Source organism: Myotis daubentonii, chromosome 1 (assembly GCF_963259705.1).
Source record: "Myotis daubentonii chromosome 1, mMyoDau2.1, whole genome shotgun sequence".
Classification (NCBI taxonomy): Eukaryota; Metazoa; Chordata; class Mammalia; order Chiroptera; family Vespertilionidae; genus Myotis; species Myotis daubentonii.
Window position 1 is genome coordinate 46,796,376 of NC_081840.1, and position 26,425 is coordinate 46,822,800.

General features: G+C 43.7%; 1 protein-coding gene across 11 annotated transcripts in view; it reads left to right on the forward strand.

Moving 5' to 3' along the window:
- The first annotated feature begins 16,415 nt into the window (after nt 1-16,415).
- Nucleotides 16,416-26,425, forward strand: part of HERC1 (HECT and RLD domain containing E3 ubiquitin protein ligase family member 1) — a 193,038-nt gene continuing 183,028 nt past the window's right edge. For 10 of the 11 annotated variants that reach the window (XM_059698814.1, XM_059698883.1, XM_059698845.1 and 7 more), the window contains exon 1: nt 16,418-16,564. The gene's annotated coding sequence lies outside the window, so the exon portion shown is untranslated. Of the gene's footprint in view, nt 16,565-26,425 lie in introns of all 11 variants that reach the window. The other variant, XM_059698824.1, reaches the window with a different exon arrangement.

A 26,425-nucleotide genomic window follows, 5' to 3' on the forward strand; every position in this document is an offset into this window, starting at 1 on the left:
CTTTTGTTCCGGCCCTCCGGTCCAGTTTAAGAACCCATTGTGGCCCTCGAGTCAAAAAGTTTACCCACCCTGATTCTATTCCTTTGGCATTACACTTGTTTGTTTGTGTGGGTTTTTTTTTTTTTACTAACAATTTTTTTAAAATATATTTTATTGATTTTTTTACAGAGAGGAAGGGAGAGGGATAGAGAGTTAGAAACATCAATGAGAGAGAAACATCGATCAGCTGCCTCCTGCACACCCCCCACTGGGGATGTGCCCACAACGAAGGTACATGCCCTTGTCCGGAATCGAACCTGGGACCCTTGAGTCTGCAGGCTGATGCTCTATCCACTGAGCCAAACCGGTTAGGGCCAAAATTGTTTTTTATTAAAAGAGATATCCATTTCCAACTAAAGAATCAATAATTAATGTGCTCAAAGACTATTGTGAATTAGTAACCGCCACTTTTTTATTTGTCATAGCTTGGTAAACTTTTGGTTTGGATGGATAGAAGTGATGACTGTGCTCCCGGAAGGATTTGATAAGTTCTATCATAGATGCAATCTGGCTTTATATGTAGCTGTTATGATCAGTTATTTTAAGACCACTGCATCTATTTGCTGTATAGGCCATTATGAGAGCTAAGTCCTATCTAATAAAAGAGAGACATGGTAATTAGCGTACGACCGCTACCCTTCCCATCGGCTAATCAGCGAGATATGCAAATTAACTGCCAGCCAAGATGGTGGCCGGCAGCCAGGCAGCTTGAAACTAACATGAAGCTTGCTTGCTTCAGTGACGGAGGAAACCAACGTTCTCCGCCTGCCTTGCTGGCCTCTGAGCCTGCAGTTTAAGAAACATTGTAACAAATATAGAAGCTAAACAAAACCCCAGAAACCTGCTTTCAGCAAGCCTGGGATCTCAGAGCTGGAGTTGATACAGAGTTTCGATTATAGAACCTAAACAAATCAGATACCTTCTTTCAGCAGCAGAGGCCTCAGAGCTGGAGCCTCAGAGCTAAAGCTGGCCCTTAAAAAAAGGAGCAGTTGGGAGCTTCAGCCCTTAGCCCCTCACCCAGACTGGCCAGGCACCCCAGTGGGGGCTCCCACCCTGAAGGGTGTGTGACCAGCTGCAAACAGCCATCATCCCCTCACCCAGGCTGGCCAGGCACCCCAGTGGGGACCCCCCACCCTGTTCCAGGACACCCTTCAGGGAAAACCAGTCGGCCCTCACCCATGCACCAGGCCTCTATCCTATATAGTAAAAGGGTAATATGCCTCCCAGCACCGGGATCAGAGGAGCTGCGAGGCCTCCCAGCACCGGGATCAGCATGACAGGGGGCAGCGCCCAAACCCCCTGATCTCCCTGTGGCTCTGTGTGTGACAGGGGGCGGGGCCACACCTCCCTATCCGCCCTGCTCTGCTCGTGACAGGGGAAGGCGCCCCAACCTCCTGATCAGCCCTGCTCTGTGCCTGATAGTGGGGAGCTCCCCAACCCCCTGATCGCCCCACAGCTCTGTGTGTGACAGGGTGCGGCGCTCCAACCCCCTGACCGGCCCTGCTCTGTGTGTGACGGGGTAGAGCCATAACCTCCCCATTGGCCCTGCCCTGAGTGTGACAGTGGCGGCGCCCCAACCCCCTGATCGGCCCTGCTCTGTGGGTGATAGAGGGCGGCACCCCAACCCCCTGACCCCCCCTGCTCTGTGTGTGACAGGGGGCGGTGCCCCAACTCCCCTATCGCCCCTACTCTGTGAGTGACAGGGGGGAGCTCCTCAACCCCCTGATGGGCCCTGCTCTGTGCGTGACAGGGTGGAGCTCCCCAACCTCCCTGATGGGCCCTGCTCTGTGTATGACAGGGGGGAGCTCCCCAACCCCCTGATCGACCCTGCTCTGTGAGTGACAGAGGGGAGCTCCCCAACACCCCCTGATGGGCCCTGCTCTGTGCGTGACAGGGGGGAGCTCCCCAACCCCCTGATCGACCCTGGTCTGTGCGTGACAGGGTAAGGAGCCCCAACCCCCCTGATGGGCCCTGCTCTATGCATGACAGGGTACGGAGCCCCAACCCCCCTGATGGACCCTGCTCTGTGAGTGATAGGGGGCAGCTCCCCAATCCCCGGATTAGCCCTGCTCTGTGCTTGACAGGGGGTGGTGCCGCAACCTCCCCATCGACCCTGCCTTGAGTGTGACAGGGGGCGGTGCCCCAACCCCCCAATCGGCCCTACCCTGAGCATGACTGAGGGTGGCATCACAACCTCCTGATCCGCCCCATTCTGTGCATGACAGGGGGTGGCGCCCCAACTCCCCAATCGGCCCTGCTCTGAGCCCGACCAGGGGCTGCACCTAGGGATTGGGCCTGCCCTCTGCCACCCGGGAGCAGGCCTAAGCCAGCAGGTCGTTATCTCCCGAGGGGTCCCAGACTGCAAGAGGGCACAGGCTGGGCTGAGGGACCCCCCTCCCCACCGAGTGCACAAATTTTTGTGCACCTGGCCTCTAGTTTATCTATAATAATGAAAGCTTAATATGCTAATTAGACTAGACATCCTTCTGGAGGTCCTTCTGGACGTAGCTAGGGCTGTGAGGGAAGCCTGGGTGCCCAGGTGCCTGCCAGTGGCCAGAGGGTAGCCCAGGTCCTGGGTGCCAGAGGGAAGCCTGTGCCGGCAGCTGGGGGAAGGAAGGCCTACTCTTGCACCAATTTCATGCATCAGGCCTCCAGTATAATATAAAAATGGGAGTACTGCCCTGGCTGGTTTGGCTCAGAGGATTGAGCATGGACTGAAGGGTCCCGGGTTTGATTCTGGTCAAGGGCATGTGCCTTGGTTGTGGGCTCCACCCCTGGCCCTGGTTGGGAGACATACTGGAGGCAGCCAATGAATGTGTCTCTCTGACGGAGATGTTTCTCTATCTCTGTCTCTCTGCCTCCCTTCTACTTTCTCTAAAAACCAGTGGAAGAATATCCTCTGGTGAGGATTAATTCCCCTCCCGCCCCCTGCCCCATGCCAAAAAAATGGAAGTACTGCAGGAACTTCTTTGTCAACGGAGAAATGAAACCAAACTCCATACCTTAAGTCTGCCAAAAACAAACCAAACTGCCAACCAGTTAGTTTATCTTTTCTTTTTTTTTAATCCTCACCTTAGGATACATTTTTTTAAAATTGATTTTAGAGACAGAAGGGAGAGAGAGAGAGCTCCAACCAACTGAGCCACATTGGCAGGGCCAGTTATTTTATGTTTGTGGTAAAATTACCTTATGGCCAATGAGTTAAGGTGGTGAAATGCTTGCCCAAACATCTTGTGGCAAAGGTGTTTACTGTAAAACTGATAGGGGGCGGTGACATTCTATTTCTTCATCTTGTGGTGGTTACAAGAATGTTCACTTTAGACTGAGCAAATGTGATGGGGTGTTTTTTTTCTCTGTTTATTTATTTTTGTTTTTTCTTTTTTTTGTATCGGTGTTTTTGTTTGTAGTTAAAAAAAGAGTTCTATGGACAACAGAAGCCTGGAGCCCCAAGGTGCTATGATGCCTTCTTTATGCATAGAGTTGCTTTGAGAATGTATCCATCCCAGAGTAATGCAGGGTCTACACATAGTTGTGAGACACAGAGTTCACAATGATCTTGTTTGATTACCTGAATCCAGCTGTTTCTGAAGCTTGATTTATCCCTGTAATTTTCATTATATTAAGCAATTGAGTTCCTTTTTATTTATACTGCTTTGGTTTATAACCAAAATAGACCATCTACATATCTGTAGATCCTGAAAAGGCTAGTGAATATTTCTCAAGAAACTAGTTTTGTTGGATTTTTAGTGATTGCTTCAACTGTCTACAGTAACTCACATTCTCTGCCACCCACAGAAAAACCTGTTTTTTCTCATTTTCTCTGTGCTCTTGAAAGCTTTATTTCATATTCCATAGTGATGGGGTCCATTTTCATTCACTGAGGCATGATTCGTTCTGTTCTGACCTTGTCTGAGGGTCTGCAGAGCTCACTGAGGGAGGGGATGGGAAGGAATATTCTGCCAAAGGCAGATAAAAATCTTGCCAAAAGTGCAAGTTTGTTGGGTTAGTCTGAAGCCGAGGGGAAGTAAGGCACAGTCCTGTGTTTCAGGTCTCACTCATTTATTCTATATTTATTAATTTCCAGGCATTAAACATGCATGGCTCTCAGGAAACTCACAGCTGGGGCTACAGGGGTGGGGTGAAGAGCTTTGTGACCCAATCTGGGGAACTCTCAGAGGCCTGCTTGTCTCTGGTATGATCCACCCGCCTCTTCCAGGTCTGAAATTTCTATCATTTGAATTTGTTAGTGTTACAACAGTTTTTCTCTGTGGGTCATTGGAGCTTAACACATTTGAGTTATCCTATATAATAAAAGCCTAATATGCAAATCGACCAAACAGCAGAAGTACTGGTGGAACAAATGGTCGCTATGATGCGTACTGACCACCAGGGGGCAGATGCTCAACGCAGGAGCTGTCCCCAGCCCGCAAGACCCAGGCCAGCCAAGGTGGGTGCCAGCGGGGGGCCTCCAGATTGCCCCACCAGTCACCCCACAGAGGGAGGCAACTGGCGGCAGCGGCAGGGTGATGGGGGGGGGGGGAAGGCAGGCAAGCGGCGCCAAGCCGGCCAAGCAGGTGCCAGCGGGTGCCCCCCAATCACCCCACTGGTCGCCCCACAGATTGGCCCTGATTGCCAGCCAGGTCTAGGGACACTACCCATGCACGCATTTCATGCATCAGGCCTCTAGTTTCTTCATATTGTTCCAAATACTCCCAGGAATCCAATTTAGAATGTGAAAATGTATTGCAAATGTGTTAATTAGAGGAATGAGCACATTTTAGGATACAATATCACTATGGTGAAAAGTAGGAGATATATTTTGATGAGAAGACAGTTTCGGGGAAGAGTTTGGAGTCCTGGGCAGCCAGGAGGTATAGGCAACAGATAATTTAAAATCATGATGTATTGTGTGCTGGCTATGTGCTAAGCAAAAAGGCTCTGCATCTTTACAACAACCCTATGAGTGGGAATTTAGGACCCTATAGGGATTTTTGAGGAATAAATAAGGTTAGGGAGAAGGACATAGGAGAAAATGTAGGAGAAAGAGAACTAGAGAAGTGACTATTATTTCATCAGTTTCCTTGGGTTTCGGTAGCACCTCATACCTTAAATCTCTCTCCTTGGTAGGAAAGTGGGACTTATTTTGTATTCTAAGCTTTGAAGTCAGACCTGTGTTTGAATGCCAGCCTTGCTACTTACTATCTGGTAACCTGCACTAAGTCACTTCTTTTATATTCTTATTTATTTTTATTAAAAACAATTTTAACCATATTTTTATTGATTTCAGAGAGGAAGGGAGAGGGAGAGAGAGATAGAAACATCAATGATGAGAGAGAATCATTGATTGGCAGCCTTCTGCATGCCCCACACTGGGGATTGAGCCTAAAACCCAGGCATGTACCCTTGACCAGAATCGAACCCGGGATCCCTCAATCTGCAGGCCGATGCTCTATCTACTGAGCCAAACCGGCTAGGGCTGCACTAAGTCACTTCTAATTTCTCAGCCTCAGTTTCCTTACCTGTATAATGCAGAGAAAATACTCACCTTACTGGATGGTGGGAGGAGTAAAAGATATTGCTGTATACAAAGAGCTCACTCAGTACAGAGCCCAAGCACATTGGTTTTTCTCTGTGAATGTTAGTTCTTGCTCTTGGATGAATACTCCAGTTGTTTGACAGCATTCAGGTTAGAGATGAAAAACTTCAAATGGATCTTTAGCTCAGCTTTACAGATGGACTTTTTTGGGGGAAGTTCTATCCTCTTAAAAAGAAATAAAGAAAAACCTAGCCTCATCTCATTCAGTTGACATTCCACAGTCATATTTCTCAATCCTACTTTCTCTCTCTTTCTCTCTCTCTCACTTCTCTTCCTGGCCTACTTTAACCCCTATTACCAGGTGTACCAGTTAATAATGCGGATTTTTTTCAATAAGATGGAGTTACACATATGTTGATATATATGTGATTTGATATGTATGCTATTTTGTTGTATTGACAGCAAGCTTCAGAACTTCATATGTCAAATTTTCTGAAGGTGTTAACATCATAGATATTTTTATGCTTAAAAATGTCGAATTTTGTGCCAAAAAAAGAGCATTTGCGGGAAGTTTTAATTCATTACTTTATTTTGAAGAAAAAGTTATCATATACTTCAGGAAGCTTATGGTGAACATGCTCCATCTCAAGATACTTGTGAATGCTGGTTTAAATGCTTTAAAAGTGATTTGATGTGAAAAACAAAGAACGTCCAGGTCAACTGAAAAAGTTTGAAGACCAACAATTACAAGCATTATTGGATAAAGATGAGTGTCAAACTCAAAAACAACTTGCAGAAAGATTAAACGTTGCTCAGCAAACAATTTCCGATCGTTTACAAGAAATGGGAAAGATTTTAAAGGAAGAAAAATGGGTGCCACATCAACTGAACGAAAGATAAATGGAAAACCAAAAAGTCATCAGTAAAATGTTGCTTCAATGGCACGAAAGTCTTTATCGCATCGAATTGTGACTGGCGATGAAAAGTGGATTTATTTTGAGAATCCCAAATGCACAAAATCATGGGTTGATCCAGGATCCAGGTCAACCATCAACATCAATTTGCAAGGCCAAATCACTTCGAAAAGAAGACAATGCTCTGCGTTTGGTGGGATCAGGAAGGTGTGGTGTAGTCTGAGCTTCTAAAACCAGGTGAAACCATTAATACTGATTGCTACCAGACAACAAATAATCAATTTGATTGTAAAATGACCAGAATGGGCCAGAAGACATGGCAAAGTAATTTTGCTTCATGATAACGCACCATCACACACTTCAAAACCAGTTAAAGACATGTTAAAAGTTCTTGCCTAGGAAATATTAACTCACCCACTGTATTCACCAGACTTTGCTCCTTCAGGTTACCACTTGTCCCGATCGATGGCACATGCACTTTCTGAGCAGCACTTCAAAACATATACCAAGAAGTGAAAAATTTGGTCTTTGAATGGTTTGCCTCAAAACAAGAAAAGTTCTATTGGGATGGTATCCATAAATTACCTGAAAGATGGGGGAAATGTGTAGCTAGAGATGAGCATTCCTTTGAATAAAGCACTTTTGATGTTTCTCTTGAAATTATCGTGTTTTCTTTGATTACAAAATCTGCCATTATTAACTGGTACACCTAGTAGGTCAGACTCCCCCTTCTATGTCAGTGACAAGGAGTCATAGAGTTCTTCCCTTCCCTTTGTTTTCTCAACACATCAGCTTCTGGTGTCAGAAGCAATCAGGAAATATGGGGAGTTCCCTTTTCTGGGCAACAGATAATTTAAAATAATGATGTATTATGTGCTGTATTGTGTGGCTACTAGTATGTACTAAGCAAAAAGGCTCTGCATCTTTATAATAACCCTATGAGTGTGAATTACTTCAGATTAGAGCCCTATAGGGATTTTTGAGGAATAAATGAAACAATGTTTGAAAAGTGCTGAGTACATCTAGATTTAATAGATGTTAGCTGTCATTATTACTATTACTTTTCAGTGAGGAAATTGAGGTTCAGGTTGGGGAAGATAGCCACCTAAAGTCATCCAGCTAGAAGGTTAAAGAAGGATTCCAGGTCTTGCTGCCCTTAAAGTCAATGTGAGAGTCCCACTGTTTCACATCTTGATTGAAATTATAAAACATTAATTAATTTTAAATCCCATTTTAACCTAATTGTTCATCATAATTTGGGGCCAACACATCTCCCTACTCATGCCCCCTTGTTGATATGCTCCTTATACAGATACCAACTTCAGTTCTTACTGACTCCCAGAGCACAGCCTCACATGGCTGACTGCTTTCCAGACCCATCTCCCACTTGTTCTCATACTGTTAGTGGTTACTATGGTCTACATCTATGATATCCCCTGCCCTTCCCTTTGGCCCCCTGGGATTGTTCTAGGGGTGGGTACCGATTCAAGATTGGTCAATCAGCACTCCTACCCCCACCCCAGCATTGTTCAAACTTGAATTAAGAGTGCTATTCCCTTTCTAGTGGTGGAAACAGTAAGATGTAAAACTTGGGGGTGCCATATTTCCAGACAATATGAAGAAAGCCAGTCTTGAGAGAAACTGAAACCAATCCAGCGAGAGAAGCAAAGAAGCAAAAGAGTTCTAGTGGTGTTAAAGTTTCTGGTTCTAGAAGTTCCTGAAGCCTCTGTTCATCACTCTCCCCACCCCCTTTGTTTGGCTGTTCAACCTTCTTTTGGCTTTCTTGAGCTAATTCTTATTCTTCACTTTTGCCCAAGCAAGTTCAAGTGGATTTCTGCTACTGGTAACCAAGAGTCCTGGATAACATACTGGTAAGTACCACACATCCACAACTAATGTGGACTACCTGCTGATCCTGAGCACACTTTGCTTATGCTGTTCTTTGTATCTAAAATGTTTCCTATTCCCTTATGTCCAAAACTAACCACTCAATCTTAAAGACCCATTTCCCATGAACTATCCCTGACCCAACCTGCTAGAATTTATCTCTTCTAAGCTCTTGTACTCAGAACTTTCTAATATCTCTATCTCTATCTATCCTATCTAATAAAAGAGAAAAATGGTAATTGGCGTACGACGATACCCTTTTCATTGGCTAATCAGGGCTATATGCAAATTAACTGCCAACTAAGATTGGCAGTTACCTGCCAACAAGATGGCGGTTAATTTGCATATGTAGGCACAACGCAGGGAGGCAAAAGGGAAAGCAGGAAGAAGCCCGCTGCCACTGACAGTGATCAGAAACCCAGGGGGGAGCTAAGAGCTGGGGGGCAGGGCAAAGGCGGCCCTGGGGCCGCCTTTGCCCTGCCCCCCAGCCATGATCGGAGAATCAGGTGCCTTTTCTGCCCTGGCCAGTGATAGCAGGAAGTACGGGTGGAGCCAGCGATGGGAGCTGGGCACGGTCGAAGCTGGCAGTCCCGGGAGCTAGGGGTCCCTTGCCTGGGCCTAAAGCGAAGCCCACGATCGCGGGGCCGCTGCAGCTGCGGGTCCCCGCTGCCCGGGCTGGACGCCTAGGCCAGAGGCGTTAGGCCTGGGCAGGGGCGGAGCCTGCAACCGCGGGGAGCTGGGGGTTCCCTGCCCAGGCCTGACACCTCTGCCGGAGGCCTCAGGCCTGGTCAAGGGGCTGATCTGGTGATTGGTGATTGGAGGGTGATGAGGGTCAACTCCTCTGGCCGAGGCATCAGGCCTGGGTGGGGGGCAGAGCCGGGGATTGGGGGGATATGATGGTCCCCTTGCCCAGGCCTGAAGCCTGGGTCAGAGGCGTCAGGCTTGGGCGGGGGGTGGAGCAAGCGATCAGAGGGAGATGGGGGTCCCCTGCCCAGGCATGATTCCTGGGCCAGAGGCCTCAGGCCTGGGCGGGGGTCAGAGCCAGTGATCAGGGGGAGATGGGTGTCCCCTGTCCAAGCCTGACACCTCTGGCAGAGGCGTCAGGCCTGGGCAAGGGGCCGATCCTGCGATTGGAGGGTGATGGGGGTCAACGCCTGAGGGTTCCCAGTATGTGAGAGGGGGCAGGCTGGGCTGAGGGACACTCCCCGCCCCCACACACACACCCAGTGCACGAATTTCGTGCACCGGGCCCCTAGTATATAGATATATTCTCTGTACTATTTTGAGAGAGAGAGAGAGAAAGAGAGAAGAGATGAGAGAGAAACATGGATTGGCCTATAAAGGCCCTGACTGGGGATTGAACCCGAAACCTAGGTATGTGACCTGACTGGGAATCCAACCTAAAACCTTTTGGTGTATGGGAGGATGCTGCAACCAACTGAGCCACCTGGCCAGGGCTCTACTATTTTTTTCTAGAACAAAGATTTGCCTTGTTCATCTTGTTCCCATTGTGCTATCAGTGTCTGGCATGGATAGCATTAGATAAGTGTTAGTTCTCTTCTTTTTCCCTTCTCCTCATTATAGGCATACTTTTTTCCTGTAGCTTCATTTTCTTTGTCTGACATCAACATTCCATTCCCTGCTGCTGAGTGAGAAAATGTTCATATGTGTCTGCCCCAGGCAGTTGTGTTTTGATAACACAACACTAACAAACTATTATAAAAATAATTTATTCAAAAATCGTTACAAAGGGGACATCTATAATACTTTCAACAATAAAGATAAATTGCAAAAAATGGTTACTTCATGAAGGCTTAAGTAACTAGTGTGAGAAGTTGTTAATACTGTTTAGATGGTGGGTTGTCCTGGTATACATGATATTTCACTTAGCATATGGATTTCATATAGGAATCCTATAAGGTTTGCATTTAGCAAGAAGAAACTCCATTTGCAAAAACTATCTGGCAATCTTGTGCTCCCATTTTTAGTATCCCTGCTTCCCTTAAAACTTCTGGCAGATCCATTATTCATTAGTGAGAAAAGAGACAATGACTGTGTTCTCATATGTAGATGTACATAACAAAAGTTCTATGCAACTTTCATGGCTTGGAGGTGTTTTGAGAATAATACATTATTATTAGAATATGTAACTTTTAATATTTAGCTCCCCTCTCAAATTTTACCACCTGAATGAAGTTCTCTCTGTCCAGCAATCTCTTTTCTGAGTTCTGGGAATATTTAATTTTCTGCATCATCTTTTAGCTTGTTATCATATTGCTTTTTATTGATGGCTGTTTTTTGGTGCAAGTCATTGTGTTCCAGAATAATGTTTGTTGGCGTTGGTGGTGTAGTGGTGAGCATAGCTGCCTTCCAGAATAATGTTAATTGATCCTTGGTTAATTTCAAATTTTACTTGTACCCAGAGAAAACTGTCATGGTTACACTGTGTTTAAAGATGATGTATTCCTGAGAATTTACTAAAATACCTATCATACACCTATAAATATCAAGTTACATTAAGCATCTTGCCCTTCCTTTTATTTTTATTGTTTAAAGTATTACATATGTCTCCTTTCCCCCCAATTGACATCCCACGGCCACTTGCACCCTTCAGGACAAGCCCCTACTGCCCCAGTATCTGTGTCTATTGGTTATGCTAATATGCATGCATACAAGTCCTTTGGTTGATCTCTAACCCCCCTCCCCCATCCCTGCCTTCTCTCTGAGTTTGGATGGTCTGTTCAGTGTTACCTTGTCTCAGGATCTATTTTTGTTCATCAGTTTATGTTGTTCATTATATCCCACATATGAGTGAGATCGTGTGATATTTATCTTTCTCTACCTGGCTTATTTTGCTTAGCATAATTCTCTCCAGTTCCATCCATGCTGTTGCAAATGGTAAAAGTTCCTTCTTTTTTATAGCAGCATAGTATTCCATTATGTAGATGTACTACAGTTTTCTAATCCACTCATCTGCTGATGGGCACTTTGGCTGTTTCCAAATCTTAGCTATTGTAAATTGTGCTGCTATAAACATAGGGGTGCATATATCCTTTCTGATTGGTGTTTCTGGTTTCTTGGGATATATTCCTAGAAGTGGGATTACTGAGTCAAATGGGAGTTCCATTTTTAACTTTTGAGGAAACTCCATACTAGCTTCCACAGTGGCTGCACCAGTCTGCATTCCCACCAGCAGTGCACGAGGGTTCCTTTTTCTCCACATCCTCACCAGCACTTGTTGTTTGTTGATTTACTGATGATAGCCATTCTGACAGGTGTGAGATGGTACCTCATTGTTTTGATTTGCATCTCTCAGATGATTAGTGACTTTGAGCATGTTTTCATATGTCTCTCAGCCTTCTGTATGTCCACTTTCGAAAAGTGTCTACTTAGGTCCTTTGCCATTTTTTGATTGCATAGTTTATCTTCCTTTTGTTAAGTTGTATGAGTTCCCTGTAAATTTTGGAGATTAAACCCTTATTGGAGATAGCATTGGCAAGTATGTTCTCCCATGCAGTGGGCTTTCTTGTTTTATTGATGGCTTCTTTTGCTGTGCCGAAGCTTTTTATTTTGATGTAGTTCCATTAGTTTATTTTCTCCTTAGTCTCCATTGCCCTACAGTGGTTCTCAACCTTCCTAATGTTGCGACCCTTTAATACAGTTCCTCATGTTGTGGTGACCCCCAATTTCATTGTTACAAATTGAACATAATTAAAGCATAGTGATTAATCACAAAACAATATGTAATTATATATGTTTTCCGATGGTCTTAGGCGACCCCTGTGAAAGGGTGTCGCGACCTACAGGTTGAGAACTGCTGCCCTAGGAGCTGTATCAGTAAAGATATTGCTTCGACATATGTCTGATATTTTGCTGCTTATGGAGTCTTCTAAGATTTTTATGGTTTCCCGTCTTACATTTAAGTCCTTTAACCATTTTGAGTTTATTTTTGTGTATGGTGTAAGTTGGTGATCTAGTTTCATTTTTTTGCATGTATCTGACCAATTTTCCCAGCACCATTTATTGGAGAGACTGTCTTAACTCCGTTGTATGCTCTTGCCTCCTTTGTCAAATACTAACTGAGCATAATGGCTTGGGTTGATTTCTGGGTTCTCTGTTCTGTTCCATTGGACTATATGTCTGTTCTTGTGCCAGTACCAGGCAGTTTTGAGAACAGTGGCTTTGTAATATAGCTTGATATCTGGTATTGTGATCTCTCCAACTTTGTTTTTCTTTCTCAAGATTGCTGTGGCTCTTCAGGGTCCTTTTTTATTTCAGATGAATTTTTGGAGGGTTTGTTCTAGGTCTGTGAAATATGCCGTTGGCATTTTAATGGTGATTGCATTGAATCTATAAATTGCTTTGGGTAGTATGGACATTTTAATGATGTTAATACATGAACACGGTATGATCTTCCATTTGTTTATGTCTTCCTCTATCACTTTTTTCAATGTCCTATAGTTTTCCGACTAAAAGGTCTTTTACCTCCTTAGTTAAGTTTATTCTTAGGTATCTTAATTTTTTTGGTGCAATGGTAAATGGGTTGCCCTTCCTTTTTAATCCTACTTCTCTGGAGGAGCAGCAGGGTTGTAGAATAAACAAGTTCCAGAAGTTGGGCACCTAACTTCATAATTTTGTTCATTTAACCAATGAAAAATATAGGGGGATAGAATCCACACTGTTGGTTATTTAGCTATCTTTTCATGGATCTTTATTTACATGTTTAGTTTTCAGTACCCTAGAGGGCATGGACCTACTTTGTTCAGCCTATATTTCTAACCAGGTGTTGTATACATAGTAGGCACCAATCAATATGAGAAATGATTGAGTCACACACACACACACACACACACACACACACATACGCGCGCGCACTTGGAGTTTCTTTGTGGGGAACATGATTCAGAATAAAGTGCTTACAGTTATCTCCAAATCTTTTTGAGAAGAAGTAGAGTATAAATAAACATACATAAAAATAAAATATTACTATCACATTTTGGAAATGCCTCTTGGCCTCTGATCTGTAATATTCCCTGGATCAGAAAGACTGGCTGAAGGGAACTACTGGGGACAGTCTGTGAGGTAGAATGCATTCTCTTTTTCTGGTTTTTAAACACAAGCTGTAAGAACAAAATGTTTGCAATTAAGATACCACTGATTTTTTTTCTCCATTAATTTCATCTTTCTTCAAAGCTAATGGGGATATATAATGATTCCACATCAAAGACTCTTTTCTAATGGTTTAGGAGATGTGCGTTTTATTAGAACAAAGCAGAATTCACAACCCACAACAGAGCAATTAGTTGAAGTTATTTTAGAGTTGATTTACGAATCACTCTTCATGAAATGAGCTGGATCCTCATATGTGCTCTCCTTCTAAACCTCCTTTTCCAAGAAGCCTTTCTAGCTCTTTGTCCTTCCTCCTGTTCCATCCTTCCCCCCTTGTCCTTGCACTCACTTCACATGGTATTATAATATTTATTTTCTTCTCTATCTCCTCCCATTAGACCACAAGGGATCTTGAGGGCAGGTATACTAGGTAAAGCTTGCTCGACTCAGTATATTCAATGCCTTGCACAAGTGCCTGGTTTACGATAGGCATTCAACAAAGATCTGTTAAGTGAATTAATAGTAACACCTCACATTTAGGTGTACTAAGGGCTTACAAAGTTCTTTCCTATGTTGTGATTCCCATGATATTCTGAGGCAGGCAGAAAACCTATTATCACCCGTATATACAGATGTGAGAAGAGATTCAGAAAGGCTGTGTTACCTGAGGGCAAATAGGCTGCCTTTCCAGGAGATACCAGGACTCGTGACTGGATTCTGGCTCTGCAGCCCTTTTCTGAACATTGGAGCTATTTGTTTCTTGAGCCAAGTGCCAAAGGGAAAACAAATTTATGCCCAGAATCCTTTTAACCTTCTCCTCTGCTCTGTCTTTACTCCTCTGTTGGATTCTTTCACTTCTGACTTAGCCCTACTTTTTATTTAGGAGGCACATATTTCCTATTTGCAGATGAAAGATGTAAAATATATATTCTTCTCTTGATTCTCCAGTTCCTCTGTCTGGGACCTCCTGGTTGGGGTGTGGGATTGTGGAATGTGTGGCTGAGATGGGGGTGGTGTACACATGTGGGAAAAGATGTAGCAGACTGAAGTGGCTAGTGTGCTACTCAGACTATCAGGGCAAAGGCCTGGGATGCTGAGGCCTTGGCCTTCAGTTTCTTCTATCCCCCCCCTTCCATGTCCAACACTTTTCTAGGGGGAATCTGGATACAATGAACTGGTAAGAGTTGGGAGAATGATCCTGACAATAAGACTCCAGCATACGGAGATTTAAGAATTAGAGTGTTTAGGGAAGGGGTGGAGTGGTCAAGGTGAGGTTGGACAGTAGTTAGGGCTTACTTGCAGACATTAACTGTATTTGTTAATTGTATGAAATTGAATTCAATTCTTTCCAGACAGCCCTGAGGGTGGAAGCTAAGGAGAGGGCAAAAGAGAGAATCTCTTAAATGGCCTTGAAAGTAAGTAGAGTCCTTTTCTTGAAAGAGAAAAGGCAATGACGCCTACATCACTAGCAAGTGAAAATGAAAATGACAAGGGGGCGTGTTGGCCTTATCTCAGCTTCACACACAATACCCAGATCATAGAGCACTAGCAACAATGACATCACTCTACATATACCCACTCGCTCACATCTAGTTTACCAGGGAGGCAGACATTTTATATGGACAAACTTGAAAGTTACACACGTTTAAATAAGGCCTAACATTTAATGCGTAATATATGTCAGAGACTTTACATATATTTTACTTCTCACAGGAACCCTGTGATAATAAGAACCAACGTTATAAGTTGACAGATAAGAAACTGAGGTTCAGAGAGGTCAAGCAACTTGCCCAAGGACATACACCTGGTAAATGGGATCCCAGAATTCTCCTCTATGTCTGACGGTGAAACCAGTTATCTCAGAGTCTAACAACTCTCCAGCTAACCTGCCTCACACACATCCAATTTAACCAGTCCGTCTTTACCTCTACCATCTTTTTTTTTTTTTTTTTACATTAGTGAAACATGCATGACTCGGATGTTGTATTTTCCTCTTATGTCCCCAATTAGTGAACTTCTTGAGGGCGGAGACCAACTCCATACCCTCAGTCAGTTGCACCTAACTGGTGCTCGGTAGAGTATTTTCCAGGAAGGACAGACACCCGGAAGGTGGCTAGACATGCAGGAGCCTAAGAGTAAGCACAGGGCAGGAAGGAAGACGGGGACGGGAATATCCTCCAACAATGTCATGAGTACCTGGACCAGTGTGAGGTGCTGGGGATACAGTGATGACACAGCCAGTTAGGGTCCCTCTCGGAACCTCATCGTAGAGTTCGGGGTTATGGTGAAGGATGTAAGTCCACCAAAGAAAATGTACCCCATGTTCCTCAGCACGAAAGAAAACCGAGGGTCGGAAGCCCCAGTATTTGCAGGATTCTGGCAGTCCGGCCGCGAAAAGACATGAGTGAGAAGATATTAGTAGGTCAAGTGAAATACTTGCATGGGACTGAACTTGACCGGGCAAAGGTCTAGCTGGGGTGTGATGGGAGATAAGGAGCGCAGAGCGCCGGGTGCGCGGCGGAGATAAAGGGGTGTGGCCGGCGGGCGCTGCAGTCAGCTTCTCCTCGCGGGGTTCCGTCCCGCAGCACCAGGAGGCCCCCGGGAGTGAAGACGGGCGCGCCGCCTGGCTCCCCACTCCTCCCTCCCTTTGTGAAACGCCCCCATTGTGCTTCACTGGCGGAGTCCGGTCCACTCCGCGAGGGCTGAAAGGTGAGGGGCCGCGCGGTACTTGAGTCTCCAAAAACCCTCGGTTTCCCTCACCCTCATGAAATCCTCTGCCCTGTCCCCTCCCTCCTGCAACTTCCTCGGGCCCTCGGGCCCTCTCGCCTCCCGCGCACGGCCTGGGGGGCGGGGCGAGGGCGCCGGGCTGCGCGAGACTTCCGCCTAAATCCCGCGAGACTCGCCTGCCGCTGCTGCTGCTGCTGCTGCCGCCGCCTCTTACGTCTTTCCCTTTGACAAGTGGCCGCTGCTGCAGCAAAAATAAAGGACGCGGCCACCACCGCCGCCGCCGCCGCCGCTGAGCGGGGCCCGGGTCACAGGATTCGCGTTTCACCCCTCGCCAGCTCCGGAGCCGCGTATGGTAACGCCTCCTCTTCTGTCTTCCTGGCCGCCTTTGCTTGCGCCCCGCCGGCTGGGCAAGGCCGGCCGGAGCCGTTCCGGGGCCGCTGCCGAGCGGGGCGCCGGGGTCCCGGGTGGGCGGCCGTCGAAGGCCTGAGGGAGCCCTGCCGGCGCGGTGAGGCCCCCTGGCCCCGGGTGCTTCTCGCGGCCCGGATGCCTACCAAGTCACGTTAGAAGCCGAGCCGCTCGCCCCAGAGGGCGGAGGGACCCGCCCCTCCGGCGGCTGCCTGTACGTGTCCCTCAGCCCTCCGGGGTCGCCTCTCTGACCTTTTCCTTCACCCCTTTATCCGCTAACGAGCGCCCCTCCCCTGGCTGGCACCAGGCGGGCCGGGCGCGGCGGTCGACTCCTTTTCCCAGCTCCGAGGAGAGCTGCGCCCCCGGTGTCCCTCTCGCCGGCCACCTTTTGAGGGGTGGCGGTGGAGGTTGGGGCGAGGTGCCTTTCTCACTTCCTCTGCTTTTGGGTGGGGGCAGCTCATCATCTGGCAAACCGTTTTCCAAATCTCCCGCCCCGGTTAAAATAATTGAGAGCCTCTGCTAGCAGGAGGGGAGACGAGATGCATTGTGTAGTCTTTGGAGTGAGATGAGGAGGAGGATGACAGGAGCTGCCCCAGAGAATATGGTGATGGGTGGCGTGTTCATGGGAGACAGGAGGGAGACCGGAGCGGGTAGGTACCGCATTTCCCAGGAGGTTATGTAAAAGACGTGTTTTCCATCCCGGAGAGCTGTGAAGCACCGGGGCGTAATTTGCCTTAATTTTGAAATATCTGTAATACTGTGTTAAATATGGATAATCAGAATAGTAGGAATACCAAACCTGAGCAGACTAACGCATCACTGTAATTCCATTTCCAGAGATAACATTTCATGGTTAACATTTTGTTGTATTTCTAGCAGACAGTTAATTTTTTCCAGTAGTACCCGGCTCATCCTTGATTGGGGTCTCTCTCTCTCTCTCTCTCTCTCTCTCTCTCTCTCTCTATATATATATATATATATATATATATTGCAGAAATGATAAATGATTTGTTTTGAGTCACATCTTTGGCCTGCTTGATTAAATCCAGTTACTTGTTCATTAACACCGGTTGTACTCTGTCATCACTCACTCTTTCTTTGGGCCTAGTTCTTTAAGTGATTGTTAGCCAAATGGTTTTAAAAATCAAACATTAAAAAGTATCTGCTTGGATCTCGTACATTACGTGTTTTTGCAGTTTTGCCTGAGGTGGATGGTGAAAAGGAGCAGTGTTTCGGAAAGCAAATAAACTTTAGTTATTCATAGAGGGAAGAAACCTGTTTACCTCGAGGTTTATGAAATTGATTTCCGTTGGTTATTTTTAGGCCAAAATAGTTATGTGACATTGTTTCATAGTGCTTTTGTGATTGGGATGGGGTGGATGTGTGCCTTTGATTATGTAGGTTTTTCTATAGCGTGTGTTTATACAAGCAAAATTGAGTGAGTGTTCTAGGTGCCTGTATGCACATGTGTATGACCTCCTTGATTTTATTTATTTTTATTTTAAGAAATGTATTTTTATTGATTGCAGAGAGGAAAGGAGAGAGAGAGAGAAACATCAGTGATGAGAGAGAATCATTGATAGGTTGCCTCCTGCATGCCCTCCACTGGGGATAGAGTCCATAACCTGGGCATGTGCCCTGACGGAATGGAACTGTGACCTCCTGGTTCTTAGGTCAACGCTTGACCATTGCTCGACCATTGAGCCACACTGGCACATCCTTGACTACACACACACACACACACACACACACACACACACACACTCTAGAGGCCTGGTGCACGGATTTGTGCATGGGTGGGGTCCCTCAGGATGGCCTGCAGAGATAGGGCCCCAGCTTGCGCCCCCAGCCTTGCAGCCCCGCCCAGCACCCCGCCTTGGCCTGACACCGCCTTTCACCATCCCCACCCCCGGCTGCTGTGACTGGTTGCAATCTGTGGGGTGATCTGTCTGCAGGGTGATCGGCGGGGCAGTCCGGCCCCACTTGCACCTGCCTTGACCTGGCGCTGCCCGCTCACCTGCTCCACCATCCCACCACAGTCCCGCTCTTGGCTCTTGTCGGGCCCATTGGGGCCAGCAGCACCTACACTACCGCCCGCCATGTTCCACACCGCCCCCTGGTGGTCAGCGCATGTCATAGAGAGCAGTTGAACGCCTGGTCTAACGGCCACCCCCGAGGGGACAGTTTGCATATTGGGCTTTTATTATATAGGATAATTATGTCATTTGAGAAAATAAAGTATTAGGTAGGGCAAAGAATAGTCTTGTAATATTTCCCCCAATCACATGATATGATTAAATGGCAGAATCTAGGGAAGTTGGAAATCTAAGGGCTTTTAAAATTAGGATAGATTGTCATCTGTCTGGTGTTGTCATTGGAATGGATTAAATGGCCTATTAAGGCCTCTTGAAATTCTAAACTTTTATGAATTTTGCTTTCATAAGGTTCTTATCACGTTGTTGCTTAAATTTCTAGTCATACTGTTTGCATATGACACTTCTCATTCATTTGCTGGTCATGTAGGTATTTCACTCTCAATATAGACATCCAAGTGGTGTATGGATGAGAAAGCAACTATAAACAATCACTTAATCTGCTTATTGATATAAATGTGTACTAAAAATCCCATTTGATTAAAGAAATTTAGAAGACTGTGTTGTTTATTGGACTGGATTGGTCAGTAGAGGTTGTACATCATAAATAGCCATACAATTCAGTTGTCCCAAGCATTTTTCCCTAAGAAAGACTAAATGGCTCTTTCTTGATATTTGGAACAAAAAAAGAGGACTGGGTACATTGAACAGCTGATTTTTTAAAATTCAGATTTTCAGAACTTAAAATAACAATGACTGCTGTTTGGAGTATGGAGAAACAGTTATGTTAGGATAAAGCAAATTGAGGCCCTAGCCAGTTTGGCTCATTGGATAGAGCGTTGGCTTGCAGACCATAGGGTCCCGGGTTTGATTCCGGTCAAGGGCACATACCTTGGTTGCAGGCTTCTTAGTGGCCCAGGCCGTGGTTGGGACGTGTGCAGGAGGCAAACAGTCAACATGTTTCTCTCTCTTTCCCTCTCTCTTCCACACTCTCTAAAAGATCAATAGAAAAATTTCCTTGGGTGAGAATTAACCAAAAAAAAAAAGCAAATTAACTTGTGAAACAAAATTTGAATTTTATAGTTGAACAACTATATAATAATAAATAACAAATGCTATAATCTATTGTAGATAATTTTATAAATGTAAATGCATTTGGTTTAACAGACAAATGAAATGCATTCTTACATGCACATATTGCAGGTTATCATGATGTTGAAAACATAAAAAGTTTCTCATGTCATTTAAAAAGAAGTTAGCATAGCCAATAAAGTCACAGCAGCTAGTATATATTTTTGATGAAATGTTTTCATTTATAAGGGAACATAAAATATGCAATTAACTTTTGCGATGCCAGATCTTATTTTTATGATTTTAGCAGAGAAGGAAGGGTGATGTAAGTGGGAGTTACATTCTTTTCTTTTTTTTTTTTTTAATATATATTTTTATTGATTTCAGAGAGGAAGGGAGAGGGCTAGAGAGATAGAAACATCAATGATGAGAGAGAATTACCGATTGGCTTTCTCCTGCATACCCCACACTGGGGATCAAGCCCGCAACCTGGGCATATGCCCCGACTAGGAATCGAACTGTGACCTCCTGGTTCATACGTTGATGCTCAACCACTGAGCCACACCGGCCGGTCTATTTTTATGATTTTAGTTTGTTTTACTGTCACTTACTGGGCTCTCTAAGTTAATTGGAATATTAAATTCCAGATGAGATCACTGAGCAGGGAAAAAGGAAATTGAATAAGATGATTGATTGATGGCTTTTATTTATTTTCAGCTCTTTACTTTGAAATGTTAGACTTACAGAAATGTTGCAAAGATAGTGCAGTTTCTATATACCTTTCACACATCTAATGTTGACCACTTACATAACCATAGTACCATGATCAAAATTAGGAAATTAGCATTGGTATACTACTATTAACTAAACTAGAGTTTATTTTTTCCTTTCTTTCATGACCTTGATATGATGAGTATTGATCAGTTATTTTGTAGAATTCTCATTTTGGGCTTCTCTGATATTTTTCTAATGATTAGATTGAGGTTATGTGTGTTTGCAAGAAAACCACAGAAGTGATCTGTCCTTCTCAGTGTATCATATTAGAGGGTACATGGTGTTGATGTATCTTACTGCTAGTAATACTTTAACCTTGGTGACTTTGTTAAGGTGGCCTCTGCTGATTCTCTACTGTGAAGTTACTATTCTTTATACTTTGAGAGATATTGTTTCTTCTCAAACTTTCTCTCAGTGATTTTAGCAACTGTTGGTGGATCTTGTCTGCAACAGTTATTACTGTGGCATTTGCCTAATGGTGATTTTGTGTTTTTTTCTTAAAAATATATTTTTAATTAATTTCAGAGAGGAAGAGAAAGGGAGAGAGAGATAGAAACATTAATGATGAGAGAGAATTATTGATCGGCTGCCTCCTGCACGCCCCACACTGGGGATCGAGTCCGCAACCTGGGCATGTACCCTGACCAGGAATTGAATGTTGACCTCCTAGTTCATAAGTCAATGCTTGACCATTGAATCACATCACTGGGCCCAGGGTCGGTTTTGTATTTCCCTCATTCTTTTTGCATTTATTATTGGAATTCTTCTGTAAGGAAGAGATGTCCCTTCTTCATTTTATTCAGTTATTTATTTATGTAAGTATGATCTCGTAGGTAATTATTCTACAGGTTATAATCCAGTAGTAATATTTTATTGCTCACATTGTTTCAGTTTTGGCCATTAGGAACTCTTTCACGTTGGCCTTCACCCTTTTTTGAGCACTGTTTTATATCCTGGCACTACAGACTATTCCATGTTTATTTTGTATCTTTTCTGGAATCAACCACTTCTCTCTCTAAGGAGCTTTGCTTCCTTTTATTGGAGAATAGAATTTAAATCGAGATCTGGATGCTAGGTGTGCTCATTGGGGTGTCATTATTCCTAGGCCCTCCGAGGACAGAACTAGCAGATAATATGTTATATACTAAATCATCCATGCATACACACATTTCTTTCTATATATAGTAATATGAACTCTGTATGAGTTCATATTGTTATCTTCTACTCCAGTCTAACACCACAAGGTTCATTGCAACTTGTCTCCTATTCTTATAACTTCTTTTCTGAAGTGAGAAGCCTGGCTCTCATCTGTAGTGTACGAACTTATTTATTCACTTTTAGAATGCACATCAAGTAGTTACGATTGCTAACCCATGCCCTTGTGAGAAACATAGTTGCTAATTAAATGCAGTATTTGTATACAGCTTTTTGGTGTGTCTTTGGCCTTACAGTATCTGACTCAAAATACTGTTTTCCAAAGTTACCTAGGTTTGTTTTTTTCTTCCCCACTCCTTTTAGTGTGGTTATGTTATTAATCTGTAATGCAATTAAGTTCTTTTCTCACTCTTTTCCATTTTGGGTTTCCCCCAGTCCTAGTTGATTTTCATTATTTGTATATTTACATTGTTACATGAAACATTACTGCTACTAAACATTAGTACATAAAAGGATATACTTAGAGAAGTATTACTCCTTATTTCTGCTACCCTATTCCCATCCCCTCTTCTCCCCACCTGTTTTCTATGTCCTGTAGTTATTAACCAGTCTCTTAAGTTTCTGGTTTATTCTTCCTCTATTTCTTCTACACAAATGAACAGATTGTGTTTTCTTATATTTCTTTTTTTTCTCACACAATTTTTTAAATTGAGATACAATGCATATACCGTAAAACTCACACTTTTGAAGTGTACGATTTAGTGGTTTTTAGTATATTCACAAGGTTGTGAAACCATCACCATTAATTCAAGAACATTTTCATCACCCCCAAGAGAAATCCTTGTATCCATAAGCAGTTATTTCCCATTCCCCTTTCCCCAGTCCCTGGTAACCACTAATCTACTTTCTTTTTTTAAGGAATTGCCTATTGTGGACATTTCATGTAAGTGAAATCATATAATATGTGGACTTTTGTGCATGGCTTCTTTCACTTAGCATAATTTTTTGAGGTTCATCCATGTTGAAGCATGTATCAATACTTTATTCCTTTTTATGGCTGAATGATATTCTGTTGTAAGAATATACCACATTTTGTTTCATGCATCAATTGATGGACATTTGGTTTCTCTCTCTCTCTCTCTCTCTTTTTTTTTTTTTGCTATTATGAATGATACTTCTGTGAACATTCCTATATAAGATTATGTGTGGACATATGTTTTCAATTTCCTTGTATATATAACTTACAGTGAAATTGCTGGGTCATGTGGTAACTCTTTAACTTTTTGAGAACTGACATGCTGTTTTCCTATTCTCTATTTTTTGTATAAAGAGTGACATGTAATACTCTTTTGAACTTTACTTTTATCACTTATAAGTACAGTATATCCTGGAAATCACTCCAAATCTGTTCATTCTTTTGAAGAGAGATTTAAAAAGTAATTCTTCACTTTTTTTCTTTTTACAGCTGTATCCTACTCTACTGTGAGGATGGATCCTAATTTATTTAACTATTCTTCTACTTATGGTCATTTATGTTTTTTTCCCCTGTGTTTTGCAATTATAAGCAACTAGAGGCCCGATGCACAAAAATTTGTGCAAGAGTAGGCCTTCCTTCCCCTGGCTGTCAGCACCGGCTTCCCTCCAACACCCGGGACTTGGGCTTCCCTCCTCCGGCTGCTGGCAGCACCTGAGACCCGGGCTCCTTCCCTCCTCCGGCCGCCGGCAGGCACCCGGGACCCGGGCCGGCTTTCTCTGGCCCTGGTTTTGTCAGGAAGGACGCCTGGAATGACATCTGGAAGATGTCTGGTCTAATTAGCATATTACCTTTTATTATTATAGATTATAGATGTTGCAATAAATGACCTGTGCAAATGTATTTTTGTATTGTTAGAGTTGTACCTTCAAGATAGATTCATATCAGTGGGATTGCTGGGTCAAAAGTTAAGTGCATATGTAGTTTTGTTAGGTATTGCCAAGTTTTTCTCCAGAAGTATTGTACTAATTTGCATATCTACAAGTAATGTATGAGAGCACTTGTTTTCCCTACAATATGTTTTACCAGAGGTAACTGATTTAAAAAAATGCTCTGTAGTCTTTTCAGTGACCCATTGTGGGAAGGACTTAATGCCTGTGGTTGGCAGGTCTTTATAGCTCAAAAATGAAATTCGTTGTCCACTAATACTGCACTGATACATGTAGGTTATTATGTGCAGATGAAATCGATTGGAATGCAATTCCTGGTCTAGCCAGAATTGTTCATTTGAAACCTTTTGCATTTAATGGAGGTGCTGCATTGATTCATAATATCCATGCTCAGAAAGAATACTTAAGGAGTTTAACAGGATAACTGAAATTGTAAGGAGAATATTTTTTTCTTTAGAGTATGTATGATATAGTAGTTATTGGTTCACACTGTATGCTAGTTATTTTGAACAGTATACAGAAGATATATTGACACCATGGTATGGGAATTATTTTGACCATTAATGGCCATATCTAGAACCTTTTATGTTTCCATAAGAAAGAAGGCCAATTTTAGGAAGATTAAGTGGAGAGTTTAAAGTTCTGAATTAGGATACATACATTTTAGTGGTGCCAATAACTAAAATAACATGAAAAACATCCTTATCTTATAAGGTAACAAGCTCTATCCAGGGAGGCTGGAAATTTAGGTTCTTTCCGAGAAAGGGCACTGTTTAGGTGCTTGGAACACATTAATGAAAAAACAGATTCTTGCATTGGAGAACTTGACATTCTGGTTTTCTGATGAATTGATGTTCTGAGGAAAACAGATGCTGAATGTTGATTGTGAGTGGATCCAACAGAGGTCTGGTGTAGTCTTAATTAAAGTGAAATCATCTTTGGTGCTATAAAAACCCAAATAATACTTGGTTTACTGGTTACAAAGAGAAGGCTATGAAACATCACAGGATGGTTACTTATTTTGTCTATCAATCTTTCTTATTTTATTTTTAAAAAATATATTCTTACCAGAGGCGCAGTGCACAAATTTGTGCACCGGCGGGGTCCCTTGGCCTGGCCTGCGGGGATCAGGCTGAAACCAGCCTGGTACACGGGTTCATTCAGGGTGTGTCTGGCCCGTCTCGCCCAGTCCTGATTGGGGCCATCTCACCTAGTGATTGGGGTTGATTGGGGCCGGCTGGCTGGGGAAGGACCCTGGGAGGTTGGCCAGCTGGGAAAGGGCCATGGGAGGGCTCCAGGGTGTGTCCAGCCCATTTTGCCCAGTCTCAATCGGCTGGACCCCAGCAGCAAGGTAACATACTAGTTAGTGTCTGCCCCCTGGTGGTCAGTGCATGTCATACTGACTGGTCAAATGGTTGAATGAACAGTCGGACACTTAGCATATTAGGCTTTTATTATATAGGATTGATTTCAGAGAGGAAGGGAGAGGGAGAGAGAGAAACATCAATGATGAGAGAGAATCATTGACTGGCTGTCTCCTGCATGCCCCCCACTGAAAATTGAGCCCACAGCCTCAGCATGTGCCCCCACCAGGAATTGAACTGTGACCTCCTGGTTCATAGGTCATCGCTCAGCCACTGAGTCATGCCAGCTGGGCTCTTTCTCATTTTATTGTATGTATGTAAGTATGTATTTATTTTTAATATAAATCTTTATTGTTGAAAGTATTACATATGTCCCTTCCCCCCACCCCCCATTGTCCTCTCTCCTCCCTTCCCCCCAAGCCTTCACTACTCTATTGTCTGTGTCTATGGGTTATGCATATATGCATATGAGGTCATTGGTTGATTTCTTCCCCCCTTCAGCCTCCCCTGCCTTCCCTCTCTTTCTCATTTTAAATGATTCCTAGTCATAGTCAACTTTGTCATCATAGTAATGGAATAATAATAGACATAATAGTGTAGGACAGGCTTTCTCAATTGGCTTTCTATGAGAATACTAAACCCTAATGTTTATTTGGACATTCATTGTATGTAAAAAATTGACTTCTCTCTAGAGCAGTGGTTCTCAACCTGTGGGTTGCAACCCCTTTGTGGGTCAAATGACCCTTTCACAGGGGTCGCCTAAGACCATCGGAAAACACATATATAATTACATATTGTTTTTGTGATTAATCACTATGCTTTAATTATGTTCAATTTGTAACAATGAAATTGGGGGTCACCACAACATGAGGAACTGCGGCATTAGGAAGGTTGAGAACCACTGCTCTAGAGCATCTAGAATGGGACTAGTTATGTACCATCCTTGGGAGAATTGAGAAAAGGTTCACTCCAGTATTCATGTGAAGTTCTGTAGTTCCAATGATGAATATCAGTTCAGAAAGGGCATGGCCACTGTAGTCAGATCTGGTTTTTTTTTTTTCTTCCTAACTCTAGCAGAGCGATGTTGGACAAGTCATAATCTCTTAGCTTCAGTTTCCTGATCTATAAAATGGGATTAATGATAGTTGCTTCCTCTAGGGCTGGTGTGAAGATTAAATAAAAAAATCTTTCCAATCTACGTTTACCCATTTCTTTGGCTTTAAAAACGATCTGTATATCTTCAGCCTAGACCTGAAGACCCTGAGGTCCAGTGTCATAGTTCATCTGTCTACTTCACATCTCTCTTGTCTCTCTGGTAGGCATCTCAAACTAAACTTGCACAACATAGAAGGTGTGATTCCTACCATCATCATTTCCTATGAAACTATTCTTAGTAAAAGGCAGGGCCATTTAACTAGCCACTCAGGC